The sequence below is a fragment of the Oculina patagonica genome, chromosome 4 (genome assembly GCF_052425735.1).
Source record: "Oculina patagonica isolate OP01 chromosome 4, crgOcupat, whole genome shotgun sequence".
In the NCBI taxonomy this organism is placed as follows: domain Eukaryota; kingdom Metazoa; phylum Cnidaria; class Anthozoa; order Scleractinia; family Oculinidae; genus Oculina; species Oculina patagonica.
The window spans coordinates 46,218,997-46,246,614 of record NC_135761.1 but is presented as its reverse complement, the minus strand read 5'-3'; the positions used below and the strand labels follow the sequence as shown (position 1 = coordinate 46,246,614).

General features: G+C 34.9%; 1 protein-coding gene across 15 annotated transcripts in view; it reads right to left on the bottom strand.

Annotated features, from left to right (window-relative positions):
• The window catches only part of LOC144652525 (gamma-aminobutyric acid type B receptor subunit 1-like), a 58,526-nt gene that overhangs the window by 29,426 nt on the left and 1,482 nt on the right, over positions 1–27,618 (bottom strand). The window contains exons 1-5 of one of the 15 annotated variants that reach the window (XM_078512557.1): positions 26,082–26,156; positions 17,240–17,305; positions 12,432–12,492; positions 8,228–8,304; positions 4,861–4,983 (exon numbers count right to left, since the gene is read on the bottom strand). The gene's annotated coding sequence lies outside the window, so the exon portion shown is untranslated. Of the gene's footprint in view, positions 1–1,989; positions 2,126–4,860; positions 4,984–8,210; positions 8,305–12,431; positions 12,493–17,239; positions 17,306–17,393; positions 17,410–17,475; positions 17,494–23,333; positions 23,473–26,081; positions 26,160–27,618 lie in introns of those variants that run through there. The other 14 variants (XM_078512556.1, XM_078512558.1, XM_078512559.1 and 11 more) reach the window with 14 other exon arrangements.

The following is a 27,618-nucleotide window of genomic DNA, read 5'->3' as shown; positions in this document are numbered from 1 at the left end:
TGGACACCACCAATATTGCAGCCATGAAGAAGTTCTACTTGTCGTTACTTCCCGTTTTTTTGTTTTGTTTTTGTTTTTGTTTTTGCTTTCAACTTCTTATGCTACAATTTAAATATATATTGCACCACGGACCTGGCAAGGATCCAAACTAACTTTGGTCCCATTTAAGAAAAGCTTAAGATTTCCTTATAGCACAAAATGATTTTATTTTTTTATAGTTGACACACGGTCAGTAGTTTAAAAACATCGTGCCTCCCACGAATGCAAATAATTTAGATCACGTTGATAATTTCAAGCCAGTCTGCGAAATTTAGATTAATCTTCGATCATTGAATTTTCGATTACGAACGTTCTCGCTTCCTTTAAAGTTCAATAATACAAAAATTAGGTCTTGAAATCCCAACAAATGTATATATTTTTTTCAATGAAAGTCCACAATATTTAAAACAAGAAATTGAAATATTAAAAAAATGCTCTAATTGCAAGTTTCAAAGGAAATTGTTCAGTAAAATATTGCTTGCATTTATTAAGTAAAATTACACTTTTTCAGAAAATACTGTATAGGCGTAATAATCAATTGATTAAATAAAAACCTCCTGTCGCGATTATGAAGATTGTCACGAAAATGGTTGCAAATTTGGTTTGATCCGGTCACATTCTCCAAAAAATATCCGCAAACGAAGTCGCATATATTTTTTTTTTAATATTTTACTATTGTTACTAATTTTCACTGGCCAAAACCCGAAACATAAACTAACAGCGAATAATTTCTCTATTTCGAAAAGAAGGAGAAATGAATATTTATGTTCACACAAAGCTACACGGCACAATATAGTGGCGAATATGAATCATTACTACCTGTTCAAATTCGTTCAAATGAAATTGAGATCTTTAATGAACAAAGTATGAAAATTTTACAATATGTATTTCGAGCACAGAATGCATTTAGACTGTGCTTGAGTACGTTGTTATTTTGTAAATGTGACTGGTTTGAAAGTGAACAGGCGATATATTTTGGGAGAGTAGAAAGTTAAGTGCTATCATACCCTTAAATGTGACATCTTGAGCTTTTTACAAACATCACTTTGCTCCTTTGTGTTGCGACAAAAAGAACACAGGGCAAAACAAAAACCCTCATTTATTCACTCAAGTTACCCATCTTTTGTAGAATGTAAATAATTGTTCCTTAACTGCGTGAACATTAACGGCGCTGACCTTTCAATACAAAATTACCATTTTTAAGTGCCGCAAACTTAACATATTCAAAGGGGATTTTTGCGACAACTTTTAGACATTAAAAGCTATTGCGTCTTGAGAAAATGAGTCTTACAATATCTTCGCAAGAAAAGAAGTGTCCATCAGTGTTGTTGTTTGCGTGCATGTTTGTTCGTGTTGCGTGTGTTTTGTTTCGTTTATGTTCGTTATAACGCAATATCTGTGCGCGTAAGCGCGGACGAAGGCGATAAACTGAGCCGCATAACCATGAAAACCAAAACTGAAATCTACTTCTTGCCAAATTAAATTGAAGGCGCTGAAATGAAATTGGACCTGACTTATTTATTACTTAAAGTATAGAAAAAGAAGTGAAACGACAACACTCTAATCTAGGAAACAAACAACATTCAAGGTTACCGCTTTGGATATCATGCCTAAATTTTTAACGAATTAACTGCAAAGAAAAACCCGTTTTCTACTACTATGGAATATTTTGTTTTTATGTCTTACAAACATCATTTTCTCCTGAAAGGGATTGGACCATTATACCGCTTATCAGATGTGTGGACAGGTACACAACAAGTTATTTTGTTTGCATTTCGTTTATCATTTGCGGTTTAAAAGTTAGCCTCTCGTTAAATTGAACGCACAAGCGATCTCGATAATGAAACCCTTGATTTGTACAAAAGTGTACTTCTGCAAGGGATGTAAGTTAAACCCAACATTTCAATTCTGTTTGCATGAAGGCATCAACTAGCAAAGCAAAATGTTTACCTTTGCACTTTAAGGGCTGTCGTGCTGTTCTGAACCCAATAATAGTCGGCGACGTGTGGTTCGTACACTTCACTTTTTGCAATAGTCGAAAAATGCGTTTAAAAACAACCTATGAGCGACAAAACCGATATCTCTTGAACGCTGAAGGCCTTTTAAGCTTTGTCTTGAAGGTGTAGTAAAAACTCGGAAGCGACCAACAAAATAGTCCCAATATAATTTCCCAGACAACCAGAAGTCCCTGAAAAGAATTTCCATAAATAATTCGGACGTACGTCATCTAGGCTTTACACTGTGCAAATTATTTTTCTTCCTTCGATCTTTACACCTCGTTTAATTGGCCATTATGTGCCCCAAAGAAAGTTGTCTCGCTTAAATCAGGCGGGCGTAAGCTGTAAAGAATTATAACTTACGATGCTTGGGTGGAAGACCGAAGGCTTAACAAAGCGCATTCGTTCATGAGAATTCGGTTAAACGAGTTTATTTAGTCTTTGTCATTTGACAAAAACAAAGTGTCGCAAATGAGCTTCTTTGAAAAAAAAAAACGAATTCGACAAAATAAATTTAGCTTGAAGAATTCAAACAACCAATCAACGCCAACACAAAACAAAGCCGTCGACCAAATTTGGAGATGGCGTTTCCCAAATTTCCTTAAATGCCACATTTCCTGAAGCCGACAGTTAACTCGACAATAAATCCTCGTTGAGTCTTACACTCACCAATTAGATTTTTTCGTTTTCCTGTTTTTTAAAAGCATTGTAAAAAGTCTATCGGTAGAACCTAAACACAGGTATTGCCTCGGGCAAAAGCTGATGATACCTCTAAGAGCGCGACGTCGCATATATTTACCTCCCATGACGTCATATTGGGAATGGATGCCGCTCCAGACTAAAACAGTTCTCTCCGAAATGCGCTAAAATCCTGTTAAAGCTTATCGACTAATATCCCTTATATCCTGGCGGTTCTTAGTTAATTGTACGAAAAGCTTTCCCAAGATAGTCGGCATGATACACGCACAAACGCCAATCCAGTACTGTTTTTTCAATCCTTGACCTTTGGAGATTATTCTCCGCCCACAGCACAGAAAAACAAAATGGGCATACAACAAAAAAATTTTATTGACTGAAAAACTTGCCAACGTTTTTATCGATACAAATGTGTGAATTCTTCACAATAAACGTACGTAATTAAAAAAGAAGTCACTTATTCAGCGGGAATTGAAGTTGTGAAATACGGCTGGGTATTTTTTCTTATGAGTCAGTTATTTTACTCGATGCTTTAGGGGACAAGGACAATAAAAACCACCCAGTCGCATATCAGAGCTTTTCATTGAATAAGCTGTTTATATAACGTTTTTCTTTTCCATTTAACCACACGATTTTGATAACCATGCTTCTCCGAAGTGCGCGGTTACGAGGCGGAAGACGAGAGTCGTATCATGGCACTCGCATAATATGTGGTGTAATAAGTCTTTAAGAATTGTTATGAAAAAAATGTAACATGGCAAGTCTGATAATCATCACATGGCGAGTCTGGTAATACGAATTGTAATCCTACAAACATAACATGTCAGTATTTCTCCTATGAGATGTGTGTCAGACGATTATTCTCGCAGATTTTGTGGGGGGGTTAATTGTTCTCAGATATTATTGCACAATTTGATTGCATGGAACAAATCTGGTCTAAATGATGTTGACATAGTTGTATATAGTATGGCTTATCTCTAGCCTTTTAATTACATGGTCGCCATCAAATTTTCCTGATTTCTTCTGTTCCTCCGTGAGAACAAATGTTTATAATTCATTCTTCGACATAATTAAGGGCAATAGTATGGAATTTAAAGATGAGGAGTTAAAAAGGAAAACAAAAAAAGCGCTGAAATTATACATTAAGATTTGATCGTTTTGCCTTCTTCTCTATTAATTTTGTTTGATTTGTATTTAAACTAAATTATTTCTTTCTATTCTTACAATTTCATACATTGCCGCATACTCTGTGCTATCTATTTTCCGTTTTTTTACATTTTCATAATTGTGTGCCAGTTTTATTTCTTTTATGTTTTCTCTGTTTCATGTTTGTGTGTGTGCTTATTTCTTTACATATCGATCTTATTCTCTTCAATTTGTCAGATAAGCGACCCAGCTAGATTAGTTTCTTTAGTTATTCTGGGTGAAATTTTACCAGCTACTCTGGTTATTCGTGAATTATTATTATTATTTTTTGGTAAACTTAAGGTTAACGTACGTGTGCAAATTAAATTAAATGTTTGTAAACCACGTGCCCTTTCCTGTTACTAAAAAACGAAATGATTCTCCGAAAACGTTTGGTAAAAAAAGACGCTTACGTAAATATTTACAATTTGAGGGGTTTTTTTTCTTCACGGTTTTAAAGCGTGGAAAATGTCCCAGTAAATTGGGCAGAACCAATAGAAAATGTAAAATGTGACCACTTGTAGCAAATTCGTACCCCTCGAGTTTGGTCAGTATAATCTTTTTCCAGCTATCTTAAATTTGCAGTCTGTGATGTGCACAATCTTACCACAGTAGAACCTCGATATAACGAAGGGGCAAGGGACTGGCAAAATGTGTTCGCTATATCGAGGTTTCGTTATATCGAGGTTCTTTTCCATATGTTTTGCTATAACTGGGACGAAAAATATCGTTCGTTATATCGAGGACTTCGTTATATAGAGGTTCGTTAAATCGAGGTTCCACTGCACTAAGACTTAGTGGAAACTGCGCACTGGCCTATTAGGTAAAATACAAGCAGAGCTAGTCACGTTGCTCAGATTATTATTTTCTGACGTTAAAATTCCATGCTTCCATGCGTTTTAATTGAATAGAAGGACAACAGTTCTGAAAATACTTGTCTTACCTTTATAAGAAGAGATGGACTTGAATTAATCACCTTGTTGGGGATGTATTCATATAAACAAATTGTTCGAGGTCATGTTTATTGGCTTCAGTTCCTAAGGTTCTTAATAGCTTCCTAGCTAGTCTGCAACGAAAAAAGCGAGAATTAGCTTCGTTGGTAACGTATAATGTGTGACAAAAAAGAGCGAACTCTTCATATTGCAGCGACACTTGATACCTTTTTTACATTATCAAAAGCTAGCAATGAGATATCTCCATTTATTTATGGCCAATAAATTTCTTTGCGACAAGCGCAGTGATTTATTTTGGAATATGTATGGAATATGACAAATATTGGAATATGACAAATTAGGGTTATCCGATGGCAATTGGCGATTTTCTGTCATCCATAGAAGGCTTTAGATCATGAAATATGATATGTCATTGCACATCTCTTGATTACATAAAATCAGTATTGCACGTCTCAAGCTACGTGCTGACATCGCTGCTGATTTTATTCTAGCTAGTTTCAAAAAAAGGCATCTCCCAAAGTTTCCATTTTAGGTTTTTCGGGTAGGTTTGTCATGGGTAAATGATAAAAGGGATTTGAAGCATTTAAAAGTCTTTCTGTGAATGTGCCCGAAAAGAAAAAGCTTGCGTGTCTTTTCGAAAAGGATGACATCTATGATGATTACACTCCCACGCACATTAGCAAATGGCCAATTCTACGTGTGAGCGAACAAGTGCCTAGACTAAAATCATTTTACCTGTCCGTTGCCTCTGCTAAAAATAGATTTAAAGCTTTATATTAAAATGGTCGTTTTTCGCACACATTAGCAAAGTGATCTGTTAACATTTATTATCAGGAACTCAGTTTGCCAATTTTCGACCCCACGAGAGCTGAAGGGGTAGGAGGGGCGGGGGGGGGGGGGGTGGTTGACTTTGCAAAAAGTTGTATCTAAACATGCTGATCATTGTTCAATAATAAGAAATGTGGGTCAGTGGACTTGTTGTTGAATTTTAAGCACTTAGAGCTAAAATTAAGGGTTTTTTTACAGGTTATACTCTTGCCATGGTTACCAATGACTGGCAATGATTGGTGGAAGGCGAACGCTTTTACCACCGCGCCATTCCCGCTCCCCACAATATATAATTTTTTTTCTTTTCAAGCCCAACTGGAAACTTAAAATGTTAGTGAAAAGTTGATCCTTCTACGAGGAATGCACAGAATTAATCATTGTTGTCATCAGTTTCGGTGCGTTAAATGTTTTGCAAACTCAAAGCTCTTTACTGCAAAAGGCCCCAAGAGAAAGAGTTCCTCTCTCTTTCAAGCCCCCCCTTCTTCATATTACAAATCTGCGTATAAAACGTAATAAACCCATTTCTAAAGGTCTTTCAAAGAAATACACCCGGGGCTATTTCTTTTCGAGACCGTTCGAGGGAGGGGGGAGACAAGCGTCCTCATAAGCCATTTGGGTGCCACTGTCTCATGTGCTTATTGGGTTAATGGCTTCAGTTACAACATCCTGTAAACGGATAGAATAGTGAATGTTTAACAACGGGCTATGGCAGAAAACTGCAGCAAGATGATCAATTTTTGTGTTCAAAACAATATACTTTAAAACATAATATAAAAATAATATACAATTTACTTTTTTCAAAAAAAGAAAACTTCAACTTCACCCTGAATAGAAAGTCTTAAAAACAGAATGATACTGTCTAATGTGATACTGTCTGATGAGCGCCAAACATCCACCATCCAAGTAATACTGAATTATTTTTTGAAAATGAACCAGTAAGGTTTTATACGTTGAACAAGCTAGATTCAGTCTATTTTTAGCGGCAGTTTTCGCCAATTACAAGTGTCAATCATTTTGAAGTAGATCGTGCAAACTGGTAATGGGTTGTCTGGCAGATGTTACTTAATTTTCAAACGCGCTAAGCTTCGAAATAATATTCCGATTTATATCTCCGCCTAAAGACGCCTACAACTCCTAAGGAGACGTAAGAAGACGATTCAACGTGAAGTAAAAACTCGGCACATACGGAACAAGGCATAAATGTAACATTCGATTTAAATTTAAATACTTAAATACAAAAAAAATATCGCTGTTCCTGCAACAAGAGTTTTTCTCTCAATTTGAATTTTCATTTTTGTCACATTATGACGTCACGTTCCGTTTCTTGTTGAGTAAAATGACAGTTATTCAGATGACATCGTGATAAGAAATTTGCTAACTGACATTGACTTTGACATGTAAAACGGTGACCAGTTTACCACAAAAACTCCCTCGTAGTAGTCTTAGGGACGCCAGGAGAAGCCGGATAGTTCATTTTCATAACGCCATTGCATATCCTGACACAGGAAGTTATTTATAATTGATTTTCCAATACAATTTTGCATCCATGTTCACGAGAAACCGAGCAATGCTTAAAGAATAAGTCTGCATGTGTGTAATGGCGCCTACAACTCCTAAGGAGACGTAAGAGACGATTCAACGTGAAGTAAAACTCGCACATACGGAACAAGGCATAAATGTAACATTCATTTACATACAAATCGCTGTTCCTCACAAGTCTCTCAAAATCATTCACATACGTCACGTAAAATGACAGTTATTCAGATGACATGTGATGAATTTGCTACTGATGACTTGACATGTAAAACGGTGACCAGTTTACCACAAACTCCTCGTAGTAGTCTTAGGGACGCCAGGAGAAGCCGGATAGTTCATTTCATAACGCAGCATTCCTGACACAGGAAGTTATTTATAATTGATTTCCAATACAATTTTGCATCCATGTTCACGAGAAACCGAGCAATGCTTAAAGAATAAGTCTGCATGTGTGTAATGGCGCAACATTGGCAATTTCTGCTCTCAGTATTCCAATTTATTTCAGTATTGCTCTGCGTGCCTTTTTGTCAATTTGACATTGGCTGATGTTGCTTTTTTCTTGTTATTTTGACTAGTTCAAGTTAAGGAGACATCTGTCAAGGTTTATTAATATTCTGATTAATACAGGTTACCCTCGTATGCTTAGTACTTAACGCCGGCGACATTTAAGAAAGATGCACGCCAAATATACAAGAAGGAGGGAAAATGCCAAGCCTTAAGTTTATCAATTCCGAGTTTTACTTAAAACGCATATTTCATATTTGCATAGGTACCTTGAAATTGTATGCAAGACATCAAATTCAACAAACTGATGTTTTCTCTTTTGCGAGTCCAGAAGAGGCCAGTTTAAATAATAAAACTGCGCAATATTTGTTTAGGCGACTATGAAATAAGTGCGCTAAAGGCCTTAAAAGGTTTAAAATGTAAGAATTATCTTGCTGGTTACAGCAAAAGAATGCTTTAAAAAACAACGGACTTTACTTGCAGACTTACATGGCAAATAAGATGTTCAGCGTTATTTTCCCCTTTCACCAGGCTGTATGTTCATCTGAGCTGAAGTTCTCTTTTATCTGTAATAGGATGTAAAAAAAACACTGTTAAACGTTTAAGGTTTGGAACGCCTTTCAAAATCTCTAGCAAGCGAGTAACAGACCTCACCCGATAGTAAGTTGAGTTTTCTGCTTTGTATGATTGCAACAGGCAAGTTTAAACACCGTGACAAACAGACGTGTTTGACCGAGGAACCACTTGTTTCCGATATTAATTATTAAAACAAAGAAATTAAACAAACGGCAGGGACAGACATCGGTCGGTTAACAAGCAACGGGACAAGTTCCAGACAACATTGTCAAAAGGAAGAAAGAAGCCAGCAGGCATTTGATGAAATATGCAAATCGCTTAGAAGAGGAGGGTGGGGGAACAACGGCTAACCAGGAATAACACGTTAAAATAAATTAATTTACCACACGCAAAAATACATTTAATTGAATAAATTTGTTAAAACTTCTCAAATGTATATATATAAAAACAAAGAGCAAATAATCTTTGCAATTGTGCCATTCTTGCTTTTTTGCCTTTATTATAATACACAACCCGTTGAAGTTTTTATAGAAAAATGCGAACTATTTGTATTTGGGGTTTTCCTTCGAATGCGGAAGAAGTTAAGCTTTGTACAATGCAAAAAAATGGCTGAATATATTGTAATATAGCTAATTTAAAGGACAACATTAGATGATCTCTCTTATCAAGACGAAAAAGTAAAACCGATAAACAGGTATAAGTTGGCGCACAGTTTCCCTCTTCCAATTCATTCCCGCTTTTGATCAATGACGAGATTTTATCACTAAAAGCATCACGGTTTCTGTCTCCATAAAACAAAAAACGAAATATTCTACCTTGGTAAAAATATTCAGAATAATTCAAACGAGTGGCCTGTCAGGAAATTATCTAAACAATCAACTTCGATTTGTTACAATTTTGTTGTAGCAAAATCGTTATCGAAAGAAATGCTTGCTTCTTAATATCAAAAAGAGCGAGTTGAAGTACGTGTGACTGACGGTTTAAAATTTCAGAGTATCTTTTAAAGGTGTTTGCCCGTCGAATATATAAATTAACAAACTCGAGTAGCTGGAAGTATTTAAGCAAATGAGAATAAATATAGGTATTATTCCAAATAAGTGTTTTTGCGTGAGACCCTATTGCAATATTTAACTATGTCCAGGCTAATTTCAATAAATGTAGCACTCAAAATAGTGACGTGAGAAATAGAACTGCCTGATTTCGAAATCTAAGCAGCATGCACGTCCCCCGTTACCGGAGCTACTTCCTGTGTCACGTGACGATACTGATATATCGCGGTATTTCTTTTCACGATACGAATATTGATATTGAAACAGGATATCGATACAAATACGAGGCGTTTGCAGCTTTAACTTCGCGATGAGAAAAGATATATTTTTTTCTTTGCTTTCCTTAATTGTCAGTTAAATTGTATTGAAGTTCAAAAGGCGAAATGGTTCGATTTAGAAAGTTTAAATTCAACAATTCTTTAACACGCCTGCATTGATATAGACAGCAGTTCCTCTCATTCTTCGTGTAGTGACAACAAAAGATTTTCTAACCTCTCGTGGTTCTTTTTTGTACGCAAAAGACCATAATTTAAGAAAATTTTGTCAAGAAAAAGGATATCTAGGGAAAATAATTTACGTATATAGTTGTAAACATAAAAAAAATTGTTATTGTTTTTTTTCAATGCTCTGTAAAAAAGTGTGAGGAAAATTAAGTTATGCTATGTTATGTTATGTTATCGCAGCTTGACAGCTGCATCAAGATATGAATCGTATGATATGAAAAGTACAAAATAAAGCCTTGATCCTCGTTCGCAATCTATCTCAATTCTGTCCAATCCTTAAGGCATCCTAGGTCAGGTTTGGTTTTCGTGGCTTCTTGTTTGTTATCTACTACACCTAAATAGGCCACTACTTTGAGGTTTATTTTCAATCAATTGAAGATAACTTTGTTACTTCTACAAATTTTAATAAATAACATGTATTGTATTTAAATTACAGGAACAATTTTTTTGAAAATAATTCTTCATATGTTTTTTAGTGTCCTCAATTAGCTTTCACAGGCTAAATGTTTTTCAGAAACTTTAATAAAGTTCATAATACGATGACGATGCCGTTGCCAAAATTTGTTAAAACGCTCGGGTTTCGAAACGGCTTACTGAACATCAAGCTTAACTAACACGTTTACTCTTCAGATTACAGTTGTGAGAAAAAAAAATTATTTAACACAATTCTTGTTTTCACTTGACATTTCGGATATATGTGTATAATAATTTGTGAAGAAAAGGAGAATAAAAATATAAAACTTCAAGTGTTTTCAGTTCCCAGTTTCGAAACAAAAACGGTCTAAAACGTACTTCAGCTTGTGTATTTAAAGATCTAGCTAATATACAACTTAAAAAATAGGATTGAAATTAACCAGTAGTTGAGTTTATTTCTTGTCATAATAGCGGAAAGGTTAAAAGTCGACTTCAGGGTGATCACCATATATAATCGCTACCAATTACTCCAATTATGATAAAACGTTTTGCTGCTGGTTGAAGTTCACTACATTTTGAGTAAAAAGCACTTGCTTATCACAAAGTAAATTTAAATTATAATAAATAAATTTACAAGAAAGAGTGACAAGATAGACGAGATGTGAAATGTATGAGAATAAAATTAAAGGAAAAAGTGCTGTTTGCAAGAAAATATCCGAAGCACTAAAAAGTCATCAAGATTTAACGTTCCGGTTTTTCAATCATTTTCGAAATCTATTGTCCGCTTGAACCAAAGAAACACTATTCAAGTGCTCGTTGACGGCTTCAAAGTGTCATTGGCTATTTTTTAGAGGTATTCGTTTTACAAAGTTGCGATCTAGGTTTAAAGGAGCCGGTGTTACAATATTTTAAGAAATTTTTCTGATTACTTTCAAGTTGAAGAAAACAACAAAACAATAGTTTTCTAACGAAGAAAAACACCAAAGGAGTAATAAAAAACCGAAAATAACCAAGGATGGTTTCGACAGACGAAGACTAGGAAAATAAGAAACTTGAAGACTTGCCAATTTTTTCAAGATGTGTTTCCGTAACGAAGCTCCTTTAAAAGTAGATATCGAGCAGTCCATCTTCCTACTGGAAGAATAATAAGCTTACGAGCGCAATTCTTAATTACGAAAGGAGGAATGAGTGCGGTTATCGGTGTTCGTTAACCGACACTTATACTGCTACTCAAAGCTTAAGGCGATGTAGTGCGATTCTAACTGTTTGGCCTGTGGACGAAATCCTGGAGAGTAGCCATTTAAATGAAAGCGATACTGATCTGTTTCTTTTTCAATATTTAACACGATAATTTTTTCCTTGAATAATGTAGCCTGCGAATACAGCCGCCTTTCATTCGCTCCCGCTACTACGTGCAAAACGCGAACAGAGAATGATTCTGGGCAATATTGGGAGGAAAAGTGTGGAGACGGTTGATCATGGCTATACGACAGCCTTGACGTTTTTGCCGCAAGCGCACTACTCGAGTCTCATTCCTTGTCTTCTTGAAAGGGAAAGCAATGCAATATGTTGAATATTATTCAATCTGAATCTGTTTTTCGGATTCCTCTGGGAGAATTTCTTCGCCACTGAGTTTTCGCCTGTAAATCATGTAGAAACCAGTCTTTGAAGTTGACTTCACAAAGCAAACGGGAATTTTTTTAATAATAAATGTGTCTGCTTTGTAACAAATTAATATTTATAATTTCAGATCCTTCTCTAAGTGTTAAGTAAAATACTGTTTTCATGTACTCGAAAGTTTTATCAAAACTTTAAAAAATGAAAGCAAAACCATCATGATTTTCTTCAAAAAGTAAAATATTTAAAACACCTACTTGAACGAGATAACTCCAACTTGTTAAAATCGACACCAGAATGATTATAAAATTTAATCAACAATATAGATGTCTTATATCGTTTAAAAAATGAATTCAGTGCGCTTTTCTTAAGTTGATAAGTACGGGAAAAAAATACACTCTTTCAGGGAATCGTTAGGGTTCAAGGGTTCAAGTGATTTCAAATCTACCTTGGTATATTCCACCGAATACGCCTTGCATAAAAAGGTACAGTTTGCCTTGATAACTAAGTAAATATTCAGTGTTGTAAACTTACGCATGTCGAGCCATGATCCCTTGGATATTTCGTTTCAAGTTTTCTTCTTTTACATGTAAAGCTGTGAAAAAAACACGTGAAGTATTATCGGAAATACCTAACCTAAAAATACGAAACATTTGAAATTCTACACTGAGTTTTTTTTATACAACAACAGGATATTTATGCTCATTTAAATGGCTGCCAATGTTAAAATATTTGCATATTTTGGAGGTTAAACTTTGCCAAAAACTGCCGACGTGATAGTGTTTGTAAACATACAGCCATCAAATCATTAGAATAAAAAGATAATTGAAAACTAATTTCAACGTACGGTTTTGTCACAGAAATCTAAAGAAATATCACACATTTGGCGGTTTTGGGTATCTAACAAACTGAATTTAAAACGTTGCCACAAAAGCCGTTATTTAGAACTTCTGCAATTCAAGTTTGTTCTGGGCATTGACACATAATTTTAATAACAGTATTTTATTTGAAGTCTGTCGGTCACGTTTACCTTTACTTTTACCACTTAATTGAAATCAACAAAATATTCATGAATTTTTTGTCTCATTTTGGCACGTTCGTTTTGGGGGGAAATAAAAAGAAACAAAAAATAACAATTTGGCGGCATTTGCCTCAGTTGATGTTTTTCCTATAATTGAAATCTTGACAAATATCATTCTGATACGGTAAATTATTTATCGGCACACTTTGAAGGCCAACGCAGTGTCGACACCGACAACTGATACAAATCAGAACGTTTAGAAAAGATTGATAGCCTGTTAGACTTCATTTAAAGAACCAAAACCAAAACGACAACTAAATTATAAACTTTCAATATTACTTTGTAAAATTTGCAAATCTGAGTACAAAATGTAACAGCGTGATTTAGAAGGGAAATGAATGAAATTGTTGAAAGCAATGTTTGGTAAAAAACCACTCTGACGTTTTTTTTTTCTTAATAACCGACCTGGTTTGACAAACAAAACGATAATAACTTCCTATATAACGACACTTGAGAAAATGTGTTTATTTTAGAGAAATTATGTATTTAACCAGGAAAGAATCTTTGAAAATACGAGACAACTTTTTTACGAAAGGCTTCGAAAGTTACTTTTACTGTAGGAAATTACACTCGAGAAAAGAAACTTGTTGACAAGAAGCATATCAAAATTGATTACCATAGCAACAACCACACCATTTCATAAACCACGTGCGACTCTCAAATGTACAGAGCATATGTTTAATATATTGGCCTGATTCAAGAACAATTTTTAGACACACGAGAAATTCGTAGCATAACAAATTTCTGAGGAGGGGGGCAGGGAAATACGTATGTGTCCTGCATACTGCAGGTGTTCAGCATCTGACGTCAACATAATGCAAAAATCGTGTTCGCTCTCGCTTCGGCTGTCTTTTTAACAATCTATCTACAATAACTGGCATATCATGCATCACTCCGAGAATTCTGAAGTTGTCTAGGTACTCCGTCCTCTTATGTGCTGTTCAGTAATGATGCTTTTATGCATGAATTCAATATCCGAGTTATGCATCGAACAATCTAGGAGTACTTCTACTACCCCTGAACAGGATGTTACTCATTTACAGCAATTAATTCGCAAGTGCCCATTCATATACCTTAGTGGAGTGAGGCACTGAACACAACACAATGACCCCTGCAAGGTCTCGAATACGGACCACTTGAAGTCCAGCCCATAAATCATTAGGCCACCGCGTATGTACGTTACGTATGTACAGAGAACAGAAATCATTTCATCGATTTTCTTGTTGTCGTCGCCATCGATTTCATTCTTTAGGAGGAATTTTATGACGTCATGACGGCTATATTAATGTTCCAAAACCGACAAAATTTTCTCCTTTGGTTAGTAATTCTCTTTGGCATTCAAAAATTATTTGGGAAATGTCATTGCTGATACCATTTTGTATATTTCAGTGCTTTTTTATGTCCAGTGCTTTTTATGTGTTAAAGTGTTTATGTCTAGGATGTTGACTGAATGTCGGTAGAGGGTCTCAATGGGGTTAACCGTTAGCCGTAAAACGGCCTCTGGCGTGACCGTTGCCGTAAATATGTCCGTAATCGGCCAGTAATACAAACTAGTTCACTCTCGTTTTTTTTTTTTATTGGAATTAATTTTACTTATTAACTTTCTTCTGTTCCGTTTGGAAATAAATCAACCGTTAGCCGTAAAAAGCCAAATTTTAACCGTTAACCGTAAAAGCCACGACCCCATTGAGAGCCTCTCGGTAGGAATCGAAGAAAATCCCGAAAATGCGGCCACAAAGTCGAAAAACTCGCTTTTGCCTGAAATCGTCTGTATTTTTTAAACATATCTCTCTAAAAAATTCATTTTCATTTTTGTTGGATCTTGCGAATATTCTACACAAACGCCAAAGGAATTGCACAAAATCAAGATTTTTGCACCTTTGAAATAAACAACAGTGAGTGCAGTGGCGTTAAATACTCTAAACGGACTATGCTTTTTTTTAATTTGGGAAAGACTGCTGTTATCAGCGCTTGATACAGGTGGAAAATGACTGGATAAAATGTATCATTACTGCTGACTTGCGAATAACTGTTAGAATATGACTTATTTCGAATCAACCAATGAGGTCGCTCGTGCCTGACACAAAAAATGGCTGAAGTGTGAACTTTGATCATCGATCATACACAACATCTACTAGATTTCATACATGAAGAACAATAAGCTTCAAATGCAATGACTGAACTCTCTCAATCAAAAGATTTAACGGTCAGCTTTTTGCCTCCCGGAGGCTTATTTTCGACTTTTGCTCAAATGTGAAAAATCTATCTAATTACTCCGGCTTCAGTTTGTTCATGATGAGCCGCAGTTAAAACTAATAACTATTTCTTTATTAGAGAAGGACTAAGCGATGCTAGAGTCTGTGTAGCATGAAGCTGTAAAGTACAAAATTTTGGGTTTATGTCTTCGTATTGAATATTTCATAAAATTAACCACACATCCTTCAGTTACCTACCTAGCCATACAAACTGTCAAAGTAGGAGCAAAATCAATTGTGTTTGACCGTGGCCACGATTTCTTTGATTTATAGTGACACCTACTAACATTGTTCGGGTTTTGCTTCTGGTTATACGTGACGGTTCGCACTCCCCCAGAATCATTTTTGGCTTGAAATTGTCCATATCAGATATACTCATATCGGATATACTCACATCGTTATTTAATAAGAATATTCTAGAACATAGAATTCCTTTTTTGCTATTTACCGGCTTGTGAGAATAATGTTCAAATGAAATATTGCTACATCTGGCCAAGACGCAGTACGTTCTAGATACAGGATGTTCGCTAATTCAGGATTTTGTTATTTCCCCTTTATTTTCTTTAGTAATTAATGATTGAGCTTACCATTGTTTTCATTTCTATAATATTGGACTTATCTAAAACGTTTTTCTCTTATACGGTATCGATCAGTGTGACACCAGAAAAGGAAAGAACAATCGCGGCTGCTTTCTGAACAGGGAGAGCTGGAATGACTCGATTTAATAAAATGTTATGTTTGTTTCTTTAGCTTGAAGTAATATTTCTTTCGATTTACGGCATGAAAACAAGTGATATGGCACCTAATAATTTATGCGCAACCAGCCAGCTCGCAAACAAAAAGGAATAACAGGATTTAATTTAAGGTACCTGTCAGTGCTACGGCAAACTAATTCATCAGGACAATTAAACACAACAGGGTAAAGACTGTCATTTATAAATTAAAGCTAATGTGTTGAAATTACTTCGTTAAACAGGAAGATCTAAGCAAACTGTCCAAAACTGACAAGATTTAAGCGATGCGGAGTAACCATCCTGCATCTGTCTGTCACTTGCTTCCCGTACTTATTAATTTCTGTCACTAGTGTTTTAAAACATTGACCTTAATTTTCTCTACGATAAAATAAAATACAAAACAGTTTTTCTGAATGTTTTGAATTAGATTGTTCCACGAATTTCGTCTTTAAGGGCCATTCGGCTATCACATTAACCGTTTTCTCGATTTTATCTGAGAAATACCCAATTTTTGTTAACGAGCGACGAAGCAATCAATTTCTCGCATGTGTAAATAAAAGGCGAAGAAATAAAGTTTTAGCGCCTAGCAACTTGGCATTCAATATAATATTTTTTTTGCAAAGCCGCTCGACAAATCCATAGTTTTGTTTAGTTGATGGACCTCGTTTCGGATTTTTTGAGATTTTGAAAAGGTTGATTTGAAACGTTTGGATAAAGTTGTAATCAAAAAATACCAAAAGTATAGACTCTTCAGCTACATGAATCTAAAAAGAATTAAATCTTACCGAGTATACTGAGATTGAATCTGTTAAATCTTGCATTGTTTTCAAAGACATTTTACATCTAGCAGAAATTTCAAGTCTAATAGATTTAAAAAAAAACTATCACGTTTATATAAAATATAACGACGTCTTGTGCATCGAGAAATAAAGCGTCAGCAGCAAGAAAATGTTTTGCAAAAGAGAGATTGAAATCTTAAAGATCTTCTATCTTCTATTTATTTATCAATATTGTAAAATGACCCATATAGCTTTTCCTACCCCGGCGAGGACTGAAGCGTCTTTTATCTTATAATTTAGGCGTGGATTTCCTTCATTCTTCATATAAAGCCCGATTTAAAAGATACCTTGACATATGGATATCTACTCGTTTTTCTGAAAATTATAGTATTTAAGTTTATCAACCACAGAAACTAAATTTGCATACAGCTTCTCCACAATTCTTTTCAAGGAATCCCACTGCGGTAAATTAACACTAACAAATAAAACTTACCGCTGAGGTCGAACTCCACCAGTTAGTTGTTACTTCGGTGACTTAAATCACTTTAGCCGATTCACCCTGAAACAAAATCGTTGAAAATGTTAGGGATGCCAAGGAAGTCACTGAGCTCGTTTAGTGACTTACTGACTTCAGTGAATTCGCTTACAATTGTATATTACTGAACGTAATGGTCAAATTGTGAGAGATCAGTTCTAAAAACAAAACACATCATAAGAGGCAATAGCAACCTTTCCCTCGACTGGGACCATTTTCACCGGCACAACGATATTAAAATAATGATACGTCACGTGCTTGATAAAACCGAGGATTGTTTTTAAGTATTTATTTACCAAAATGGGCCAGTTGGTCACGTGATCATGTTTGGGATAACAACTGGTGCAAGAGCAGTGTATGATTTATAATTCCAGAGATTAAAATAAACACGGTAACGCAGTTATTATAAATTTTGTTAAGTCTAAATTAAAACAAAAAGTAAGGATTGTAGTATAGATTAAATACAATAACATGCAATGGCATAATTTTGAGATAAGAATTCCTCAAAAGGTTTGTAGAGTAAGTTGTTGATATTCTACAATTCGATGACGTCAGATTCACGCAAATCACCTTTTGTAAAGAAGTTACAACGTAACGGTGTGATCAGCTGCCTGTAATAGTTAGCTAGAATAAGATTTTTTGGCCACTGTTTCATGCGGGTGAGATTTTTTAACAGTTTGTCTGAAAATCATATTCCAAAAATAAGAAGGATCTTATGAAACGAACAAGGCAACACTTTTTCCAAGACTTTTTTCATCAATCAATCAATCAATCAATCAATCAATCAATCAATCAATCAATCAATCAATCAATCAATCAATCAATTTATTAATGTCATGCGCGGGATGAGGTTGCCCTCTGTATCCGAGACAGAGGCTCATGTTAAAAGCGCATGACAATAATTAAAATACATTATAAAAACAATTAAAAATTTAAAAATAGCTAGATTACAATATCTTATGAGTAAAAAATTTTAAAATGTAAAAAATACAAATCCTTGTTATAAAAAGCTGTTATAAAAATTGCATCCCTAAGAAGTAATGACCTGAAAAATAAAATAAAATCTTATTGCTTTACTTTCATCAAAACGTATAACTGTTTTATTACTTGAACACGGGTTTTGTCTGTTTGTGACCTCTTCAGTAGATCGCCATACTGGATTTACACTTCCGTCGGTCGCCATATTGGTTTTTCTTGAAATTTGTGTTATAGAAAATTTATTCCGGTCTCAAATATTTATAGAACGAGCTTCTTTACTAAACATTTCATTAAATCATTTTTCATAAAATTCTCTGTCAATTTTACTTTTTACTGAAATATATACAGCTTTTTGTAGTTGATGTATCCTTGTAATTTAGCTTTAGTATTTAACTGCAATGGAGATTAATAAACAGGTATTATTATTATTTTTATTATTATTATTATTATTATTATTATTATTATTATTATTATTATTATCATTATTATCGTGACACTTTGAAACGATAGTTCGTATGATTTATATCTGTAGTGAAAATCCTTCAATGTAACCATTCAAATGAAAGCTATTGAACAGTACTTTCATGTGGTACTGTATACTATGCTGTACAAGGTGGTTCCAACTTTTAAGTTTTGGGACGGAAGCCTTAAGTGTGTGACTATTCAAACTACTGAGAATAGCTTTCATGCATGCAGATACTGTTAATACTGGTTCCAGCTTGTAAGTTTTGGTTAAAACTCTACTGTGTGAGTATATTCAAATGACAACTATTGAGCAGTACTTTCATCTGGTAGTGTTGTCAGTGTTCGATTACACTGTAAAACCTGTACATGGTTTTTCCAATTTTGGAGTCTTTGGATGGTGGTGTGTGACTTAGTTTAAATGAAACCTACCGAGAAGCACTAGTGATTAACTATAGATGCCTTTGATTCCTCATCTTGTCGAGACTAAATCACTTTTATTTACATCGCCTCACTAACATCGCAGTGTCAGAAATTTCCTTGTCTTTGTTCCCTGGTTTCCGCGAAACCTAAGTGTCTATTTTAATAACCGATTGGTTTTGCTGTTTACAGACGAAAACCTCTTAACTAAACAGGGACAATGTTTATTTTTCTCACTCTCTCGGTGAACTATGAACTTTTTAGTTCAACGAGTCCCACGCGAGTTTCTATTACACAAGCAGTAGTATAGAATCTCAAAAGAATTCTAATTTATATGTTTCTTATAACTGCTGGAACGGCTTTTGAAGTGGGACCATCGCATCTACTCTTTCTATTAAGGATGCTCTTTGTGTATATTATTAAAACTTTACATTACCTACAGCGAACGTTTCCCTGTTTCCATCAACAACGAGTGTTTTATAATTAACTGGTGAAAAGCATCCTATTAAGTTCAGTGTGTCGCTTCGTGAAAGTACTAATGACACTGGTTAAGCAAAGGAAAGGCGTTAAGACAAATGAAGCATCTGCAGACTATACTACTAATAAGCGAAGTCCAGTGGAACCAAATTCGTGCAAGCCATTTGTTATCGCTGGCGTGAATTTCAAAAGCTTACGTCGGACAGTACAAATAATGTTATTGGAAGGATTTAAAATTGTCAGGTGGGTCAAGTTGAGCTTGAAAACAAAGGACCCAATAGACGTTCATTGGCATAATATTGCAAGACCAGGTGTAATTAAAAACAATCTCATACACAACGTAAATGAAAACGTCTGATAAGAGTGTAAGTGCCCGTTGAAGTTAGACAGACAAGAAATTTTAAAACGCACTTTCGTGTTAAACACGCTGACCTGTAAGAAAACATGCTGGCTTAAATACTTGAAATTACTTTAAATTAGCTGCAACAACCGAGTTTTATACAGATGCACAAAAACCTCTCAGTCGTATTTCAAAGTCATTTCAGTTAAACTTGAAAAAAAAACTTAAAATAGTTGGAATGTTTGTTAAACCAAAACGACCAGCTAATTTTAAAGTGGACCTTGACTTTCGTAAGCCACGGTCTGCTCCAGCGAAACAATGATGCTTAAAATGTGTGGTTCGCTTTCTGTCGTTATTTAATAATGATGTGTCACTCGAGGCACTTAAACATTTTGGTTGCCGTGGAAACATTTGATAACACATGACAAACTAAAAGCATTTGATATGAGCTCCGTTTACAAATAGATAAGACCAAAAAACATCCATTAACCCGTTTATCGTTCATGTATGCAATATCAATCCCTTGTCAATGCATCTGGGATCGACGTTGTTATTATCAAAGCCGGTGATATAACAGCGCTTGTTGTATAAAGCTCTTAAGTTAAAACGTTGGTTCTTACAACAATTGTAAATTCAATTCAGTGCAATTGTTTCAGTTGTAGCTCGTGGTCACGGTAAGAAACAATGATACTGCATTCATAGAGGTACAAAAAGAACATGAATAAATGCAAATTTCGAACTTAATAAAATAGAGTTGTTTTAGTAAGTGTTACACTTGTGCAGGGACGAATTCGAGCCCAGGACCTTTGCAATTCCGGTGTAGACGTGCTCTACCATTGAGCAATAAAGCCACGTGAAACAGGTAACTGATAGAGAGTGCATTTTATTTTGCACCAGTGTCACGAAGCCCATGGGTTGGAATTTTGTGCAACTGCATCTCAAAAGAGCTTTCAAAATTTCGCCTTTTTCAAGACCGCCTTTCGTAATCTTTCGTGATCTCCCTTAGTACGGCTTAATCAAACTTGTTTCTTTTATTAATCTATTTATTATTACCTCTTAGCTAGCGTTTTTCTTCTCAAGTAAATTATCATTTTGGTAATTTTTGCATAAAAAATAATATATTGTTACATGTCTTCTTTAAGTTACGTTCACACTGAAACTGCATAGAATACTTACACTTTTATGTAAAGTAGAAATGCTATTATAGTTCACTTTTCGTTGTTTACCACCCTTCATAATATGGATTATTCATTGATATTTACATTATCTGATGTAGTGGTGGATTATGTTCGTAAAGACTACAAAAATAAATTAATTGTTCCTATGCAGCAGGTCTAACGAAATTTGGTATTGGACCTCTTGTCGTATTCACTGTGACCCGACTGCACGCTTTAACTACAGCCAACTTCTAACAAAACTAACAAAAGTGTGGTTTCATTTAGTTTTGTCCTCTAAATTGGATCGTAACCACCATATCTGGCGATAGCATGATATTTCAGCCACTTTCACTGGCGCGATGTCATAACTTCACGGAGAACATTTATCTCTCGGCTTTTTGTTGACAACTTATTGGAACTTTTCCAACTGCTAGCAGATTTGGTATATAAAAATTTATCGGAAATCACCATTTGAATCTATAGCCTAAAGCAAAGTCTAATAGCGTATAGGTTTCTTTTAGAAAAATAGAACTCGTTTACACAGTATTTTTAGTAACAGTTCATTACTTGGTAGACAAATTATATGACCAAGAATTATATGAACAGCAGGTGAAAGAAATCGTGCAAGAAAAGTTCAAATTGGCAAAAATCCAGTTTCATTAAAGCGACTGAGCTGAGATATACGCTCAGTAAAAAAAATATATTAATTAAGTAAAGGTAAAATTTGCAATCTGGCATATTCTTTGCGACCTAAGCCATTCCAGAAACAACTTCATGTTATTTTCCCTCTCGCTTAGTAAACGTTAAAGTTTCCCATAAGGGTATAACTAATAATTTAAAATGCCTTACCAAAATGGCATCAACTGGTACTTTAGTCAAAACAGAGATGCGTTTTATCATGCAGCTGTCTCATAAACAACCCGCGTCTCTTTTCTAATTGAATTTCAAACGCCTTGAAAATAAAGAATTTTCGAAAGGTGGTCGGGAACGGATTTAGAAGATTCTCAAAGAGATTCAAATTGGACGAGCAGCTGAAAACGCGCGCATAATTCCCTCGCTTTTTGGCGGGAAATAATAAAATAAAAGCAATATTCTTGCCGCGGTCAACAACCTAGGTAAATAAACGGGATATCAACGCGGAAAGAGATATGTCGAAGTGAAGCCATGCATGTTTCGCGTTTATTTAAGTGTCGCGTAACTCTCGATATCCGAAGATGCAGAAAAAAATATTTTCGTCGTTTATGGAGTTGGCGTGATGTTATGGAAAACTTAAAAACGTTTTTAGAGGTGTATATTCTCCCACACATTTCGCCTTTCGCAACTTGTTTTGTTCAATAATGCATACACTTTTATTGAAATGATAATGAGAAATATTGGGTGAGAGACGCGAAATAAAGCAATTGCAATGTCATTTCAAGTAGCTGTTTTAAAGTGCAATAAACCAATGGTGTTAATGGAAAGAAAATTATTTTGTGGGTAACTACGAGTAAAACTTTGAGACTCAAATTCTGGGAATTTTGTAAAAATGCCCAATCTTTCAAGTTTTAACAAGATATCAACAAGATATTATTTTACTTTATACTACAAAACAGTATTTTACACCTTTGATAATAATTTTAGACGTACGTTTTGTTCGATTTTACTGAAGAAAAAGCCGTTTTGTGAGGTTAATTTGTAGAATTACTTTAGGCAGGAAAACGAATTAATTTTCGCAGCATGCTGTCTAGATAGTTGATCAATTTTGGGAAGAACTTTCGATTTGTGTCAATGGATCGAAGTTATACTACCGAAATGAATAATTGCCATTACAGTGCTTTTCATTTATATCGTAAAAGGAATTATTTCAATGTAAGAAGAAGGACGGCTGAAAACAAAATGAATTTAGAGCCGATTTTGAGTGACAGTTTATTATGATTGCTTTACCCTCGGCTGGTGACGTTTGCCGTGCTTTGTATCAATAATAATTCCCCAAATGTCCGGCACTGAAATTGTTTATTTCGTTACTTTCTTACAAGAACTTATTTTGGCAGAAAAACAAGCGAAATATCAAGGGAAAAACTATAGGCCAAAGGTTAAAGAGACACTGAAATAAGTTTTAATAACGTAAAGATGCAGTAAAGGAAATATTTAATTTCGGATCGAGTTTTTTCATTCCCATAACGCTAACAACGCTACAGAAGCAAATAGCATAAACATCAAAATAATAAGGACAAAATACCTCAAAAATGGTCCACAGTCGCTGTTCTCTCTTTAAATGTAGAAAGTTGAAGCGAATCGTCGCCGTTAAATGTGAGTAAAATACAATTTTGCAGACAAAGATGCAACGATTCTTTCCCACCCTAGCAACAGGATATGCAATTTTCGATAAATGGATAAATGACACCACATTTGAGCCAAGTCTTCACATAGGAGGCGTGGTTTAGCTATGCTTAATTTCCCAGGCGGTGAGACAAAGTCTGTACATTTAATAGCGTGTTCTCGAAATTTTTTTTTATTAAAATGATTTATCAGTTTAAAGAAAAATCTTGTTTGGACGAGTAATCAAGAGTAGATTGTGTGACTGCAAAGTGGATGTTTCTGTGTAACTAAAAACAGGAGAACATTTCAAATGGAAATCTTATTAACAGTATTAAGATTCAGTGTTTTCAGAACTACTTAGTATCGCAAATTACAATATATTGCCGTCAATTGTTTGAAATTCAAAGTCTTTTGCAATAATTATGCACGCAAAATTAGAACGTAGCTGGGTTTTTTTGCAATACTAGTACAAAATTCTCAAAGTAGCTAACTCTACCGAAAGAAACTAAAAAATATATGTGAAAATGTAACCAGAAAGAAATATCATAGAATATGTTAATCAAATCGCATGAAAACGGCCAAATACAAAATCCAATTAGACATATTAACGTGCTTTTATAAGAAATCATACTTTTCAATAATAAAAACAATAGCTGTGAAGGCGACTCATGTTTAATCATTATCTTAAGTAACGTAGCTTAACGAAACATTTAATTGACACATTTTGCAACTTGATTACTGCCTAGAACAACTGAATCATCTGAATATTAGTTATTAAGTTTCAAGGTTGACTTCAACTTTCTCCCTGCTGTCTATCGATAAATTTGAGTAATAAATGTTAAGTTCTGAAAAGGTATAGAAATTGAGATACCTTATCTCGAGAGGACAACGTTTACCAAGGACAAAAAACTTGTGAAATAACTGCGAAAATGCTTAGCGAAATTCTGATTTTATATTTTACCCTCAATTAGAATACATTACAATATTTTATTTTCTCCCCGGAAATTTCTATAATTTAGATAGACTCCTTAACAGAAATCCCATTAAGCCAAGTCTTTAACAAAATTGAGATATTCGGTAAACCAGTATTTCTTTTAAAGTTTGACAAGCGTCTAGACCTTAAATTGAAAGCTGCATTTACTGAGACGTAATAAAATAAAGATGTTTTGGTCTTTTTTTGTTTCTTGAAGTTTCGAATGAAGTTCCCGGTTAAAGCTTTAACTGTGACCCTCTTTGTCCGGGTAATCAATCATTACCGTTTTACCCAATAAGAGGCCTTAAAATCATCACTCGTTCATCGCTTCATGTTTTCAAATGGCTTTATCTTTAGAAAAGCAGAAAAAAAAAGAAATATGAAGTGTGTCAATTTAAGGCGGTATCTTATTAATCCAGTAGGTGTATAAGACAAATTAGGTACTATATATCAAAAGCTTCAAGTAAAACAGTTCGCGAGCAGAAAATATATTGAAAGTGATATAATGGTACGGCTGGAAGAAGGGAAATGATAAAACTGCGAAGGGCTTGCATCCTCTTTATAGCCTGCGTTGCAGACGAACAAAACCCCGGCTAGCATCCCCTATACAGTATATTTACATCAAGCAAGCCGCCTTCGTGGGCCTCTCGGCAGGTATGTGAATTGCCTTCTTTGGAATACGTTTGGATATAATTAGCCTGATAAAATCACGAAGGCTACAAAAAAAATAACTAATACTGAAAAAACGAGCGCCAAATATTAAAGAACTTCAATCCTCTATATGTCAAGCAAACGTCGAATTACCAGCATAAAATTTAAAAGCAGAATTATTTCAGCCATAAAGTTTCAAAAATTATAATCACACAGAAAATGTGATCGCAGATGTTTTAGACCATGGTATTTTACTAAATGAAAAAAAAAATGTTTCTTTGCCTCTGGACATATATTGCCTTCTTGCCGTGACAATCAAAATATTTTTCACGCAATTGTTTTTGTTGACCAGCCATCGGGCAGTTGAAAATTGAACCGCAGCCGAAGGGTTATCCACTACCTAATGGTATGCTAATATTGGCTTCCTTTAATTATCGATAAAAGCCGAACAGATAGAAATCTCATTTCACCGGTTATTAGGTTCAGATTCGCTTCCGTCGAAATTCATTAACGCTTTAGCACATTAAAGAGTTCAAGCAAAGGGAATTTTCGAGATCTTACATTGCTGCCTTGAAAGTGACCTTGAAAATGGAACCTGCATGATTAAACGAACATCCTGCTTTCCAAAATTAAAATTATTTCTTGGTAATGCTGACAAATTTTTACATTTGTAGATCTTAAATAATTTTTTTTATGCGGGATTTCAAATTGATCTTATGCAGTCTTGAAGTCGGCTGATAATCGCGAAACGAGAGATGTGTTTTCATAAATTGTAAAATCTGCGATTTTCCATCTGTAAAGATTTCTGAATGTAAGTGACGAAATAAATTTGAAGAAAAGCTACCTAGGCAATGACTGAAATTTTTAGCTAGTTGACGAACTGAAAAATATCAGAGCTTGCTTTAAATTCCCTGTTGGAGTAAAAACATTGTTTGCATAATAAAAGAGCTTGTCAGATGTTACAGCCTACTCAGTAAAGTTATCGACAAAGCTTACTAAGTTCTTCTCTGAAAAATATTACTTTAAAACCTGAATGAAACGTACCTGTAAGTCAGACGAGCATTACGCAGCCCAGAAATCTTGTTTCAAGTGAGAGCTAGCGTGCTAGAATTTTATGTTTAATGCGATCTATGCACACCTAAATAAAAAGTAAATGCGTTGGCAATCGCACAAAGCTAAACAGATTATAGCATAATCCCCCGTAGTTTATTTTCTTTAAGTTTGCTTCGAAAATTGGTGCTAGTCTCGTGTCTTGGTTTTTGATATGCGTACATTTTTAGGAAATAAAATCCACAATCCTTTGGATTTGTTAGACTTTGTTATTAAATGTGATATGTTAAGAAATATTGACTGGTGAATTACTGGTGAAAACAGAATATGAAAGTCGCCTGTCTTGGAAAAAAGGTGTTCCAGACTTGCGAAAAAAAAAGCACTTCACTGCATGGGATAGGAAATATAACCTGCTCTTCCCTCCGTTGGTCGAGCCACATAGTCTTAACGTATTCTGATTGGTCAGTTTTCTTTGTAGAGTAAATTAAATCAACTCAGCTTTGCGTGCGTGCAAAACGTAACAGTTTGCGGCCGAACAAAAATCACCTGTTTGCTTGGAACATGCCATTATTTGAATATTTAAACCGACTTTTCTGGAAAATGATTTTAATGGCAGCTAACATAAAGTCAAACCGGCGCCTATTCGAAAAATTTTGTTTCGTTTCTGTTACGATCGATTTCATGGCGTTAAAGACGTGCTTTGATAAGGTTTCTAATCAACAAGAATGACACAATCATTGTCATGAAATATTAATTCTCTCCTTTCGTGACTCGTTTTAGTGAAGATTACAACAAGGGTGTACTATTTATATCCTTATCATGTTTAGCTATGGAAATTGGAAGAATATTTCATTTTTTATAATCACGAAAATACTTTGGGTCGGTGCATTAAGCAGAAGTAAATACTAAGCAAACACGGAATAAAAAAGGATTTTTTTTAATATTTCATTGAAATAAAATTGAGAGTAAATATGTCCATTAATCAGTGAGAATAAATCCATTTGTCATAGTTTTGTAATCATTAGCCTAAAAAAATTTCTACCTTTCAAGGTTATAGTGAGTTGTAAAACTCTGTGTTTTACCACTAAATTTTGCTATCTCAAGCAGGATAGTTTGCTGAACGCAACAGTGCTAAGCAGGACTGTCTTTGCGGGATTCATTTTTAGGGTAAACAAAGAAGGGTAAACACTCTTTCTTATTGCTTGTATACATGGTATAGCAAAGGCCACACGCAAACCTCTTAACTATGAACCATTTCATTCATGGGCTCCCTTAAATCGTTCATCTTCATCCGATCGTTCACTCGAGAATGATATCGATTATTAAAGATACAAATTTGGGATTTTCATCTTGGTGTTGTGTCTTCATTTATTTTCATTGCTTGACTTTGCCATAATACGAAGCCGGAATAATGGCACGTATCAGGCCATGAGTCGAATACCACAGGACCCTGCTTTCGCTGACTGATTTGCACTATTCACTTTTCACGCGATTTGAGTTCACTGAGTGTCGCCAAAGGTGGCAAGGAAAT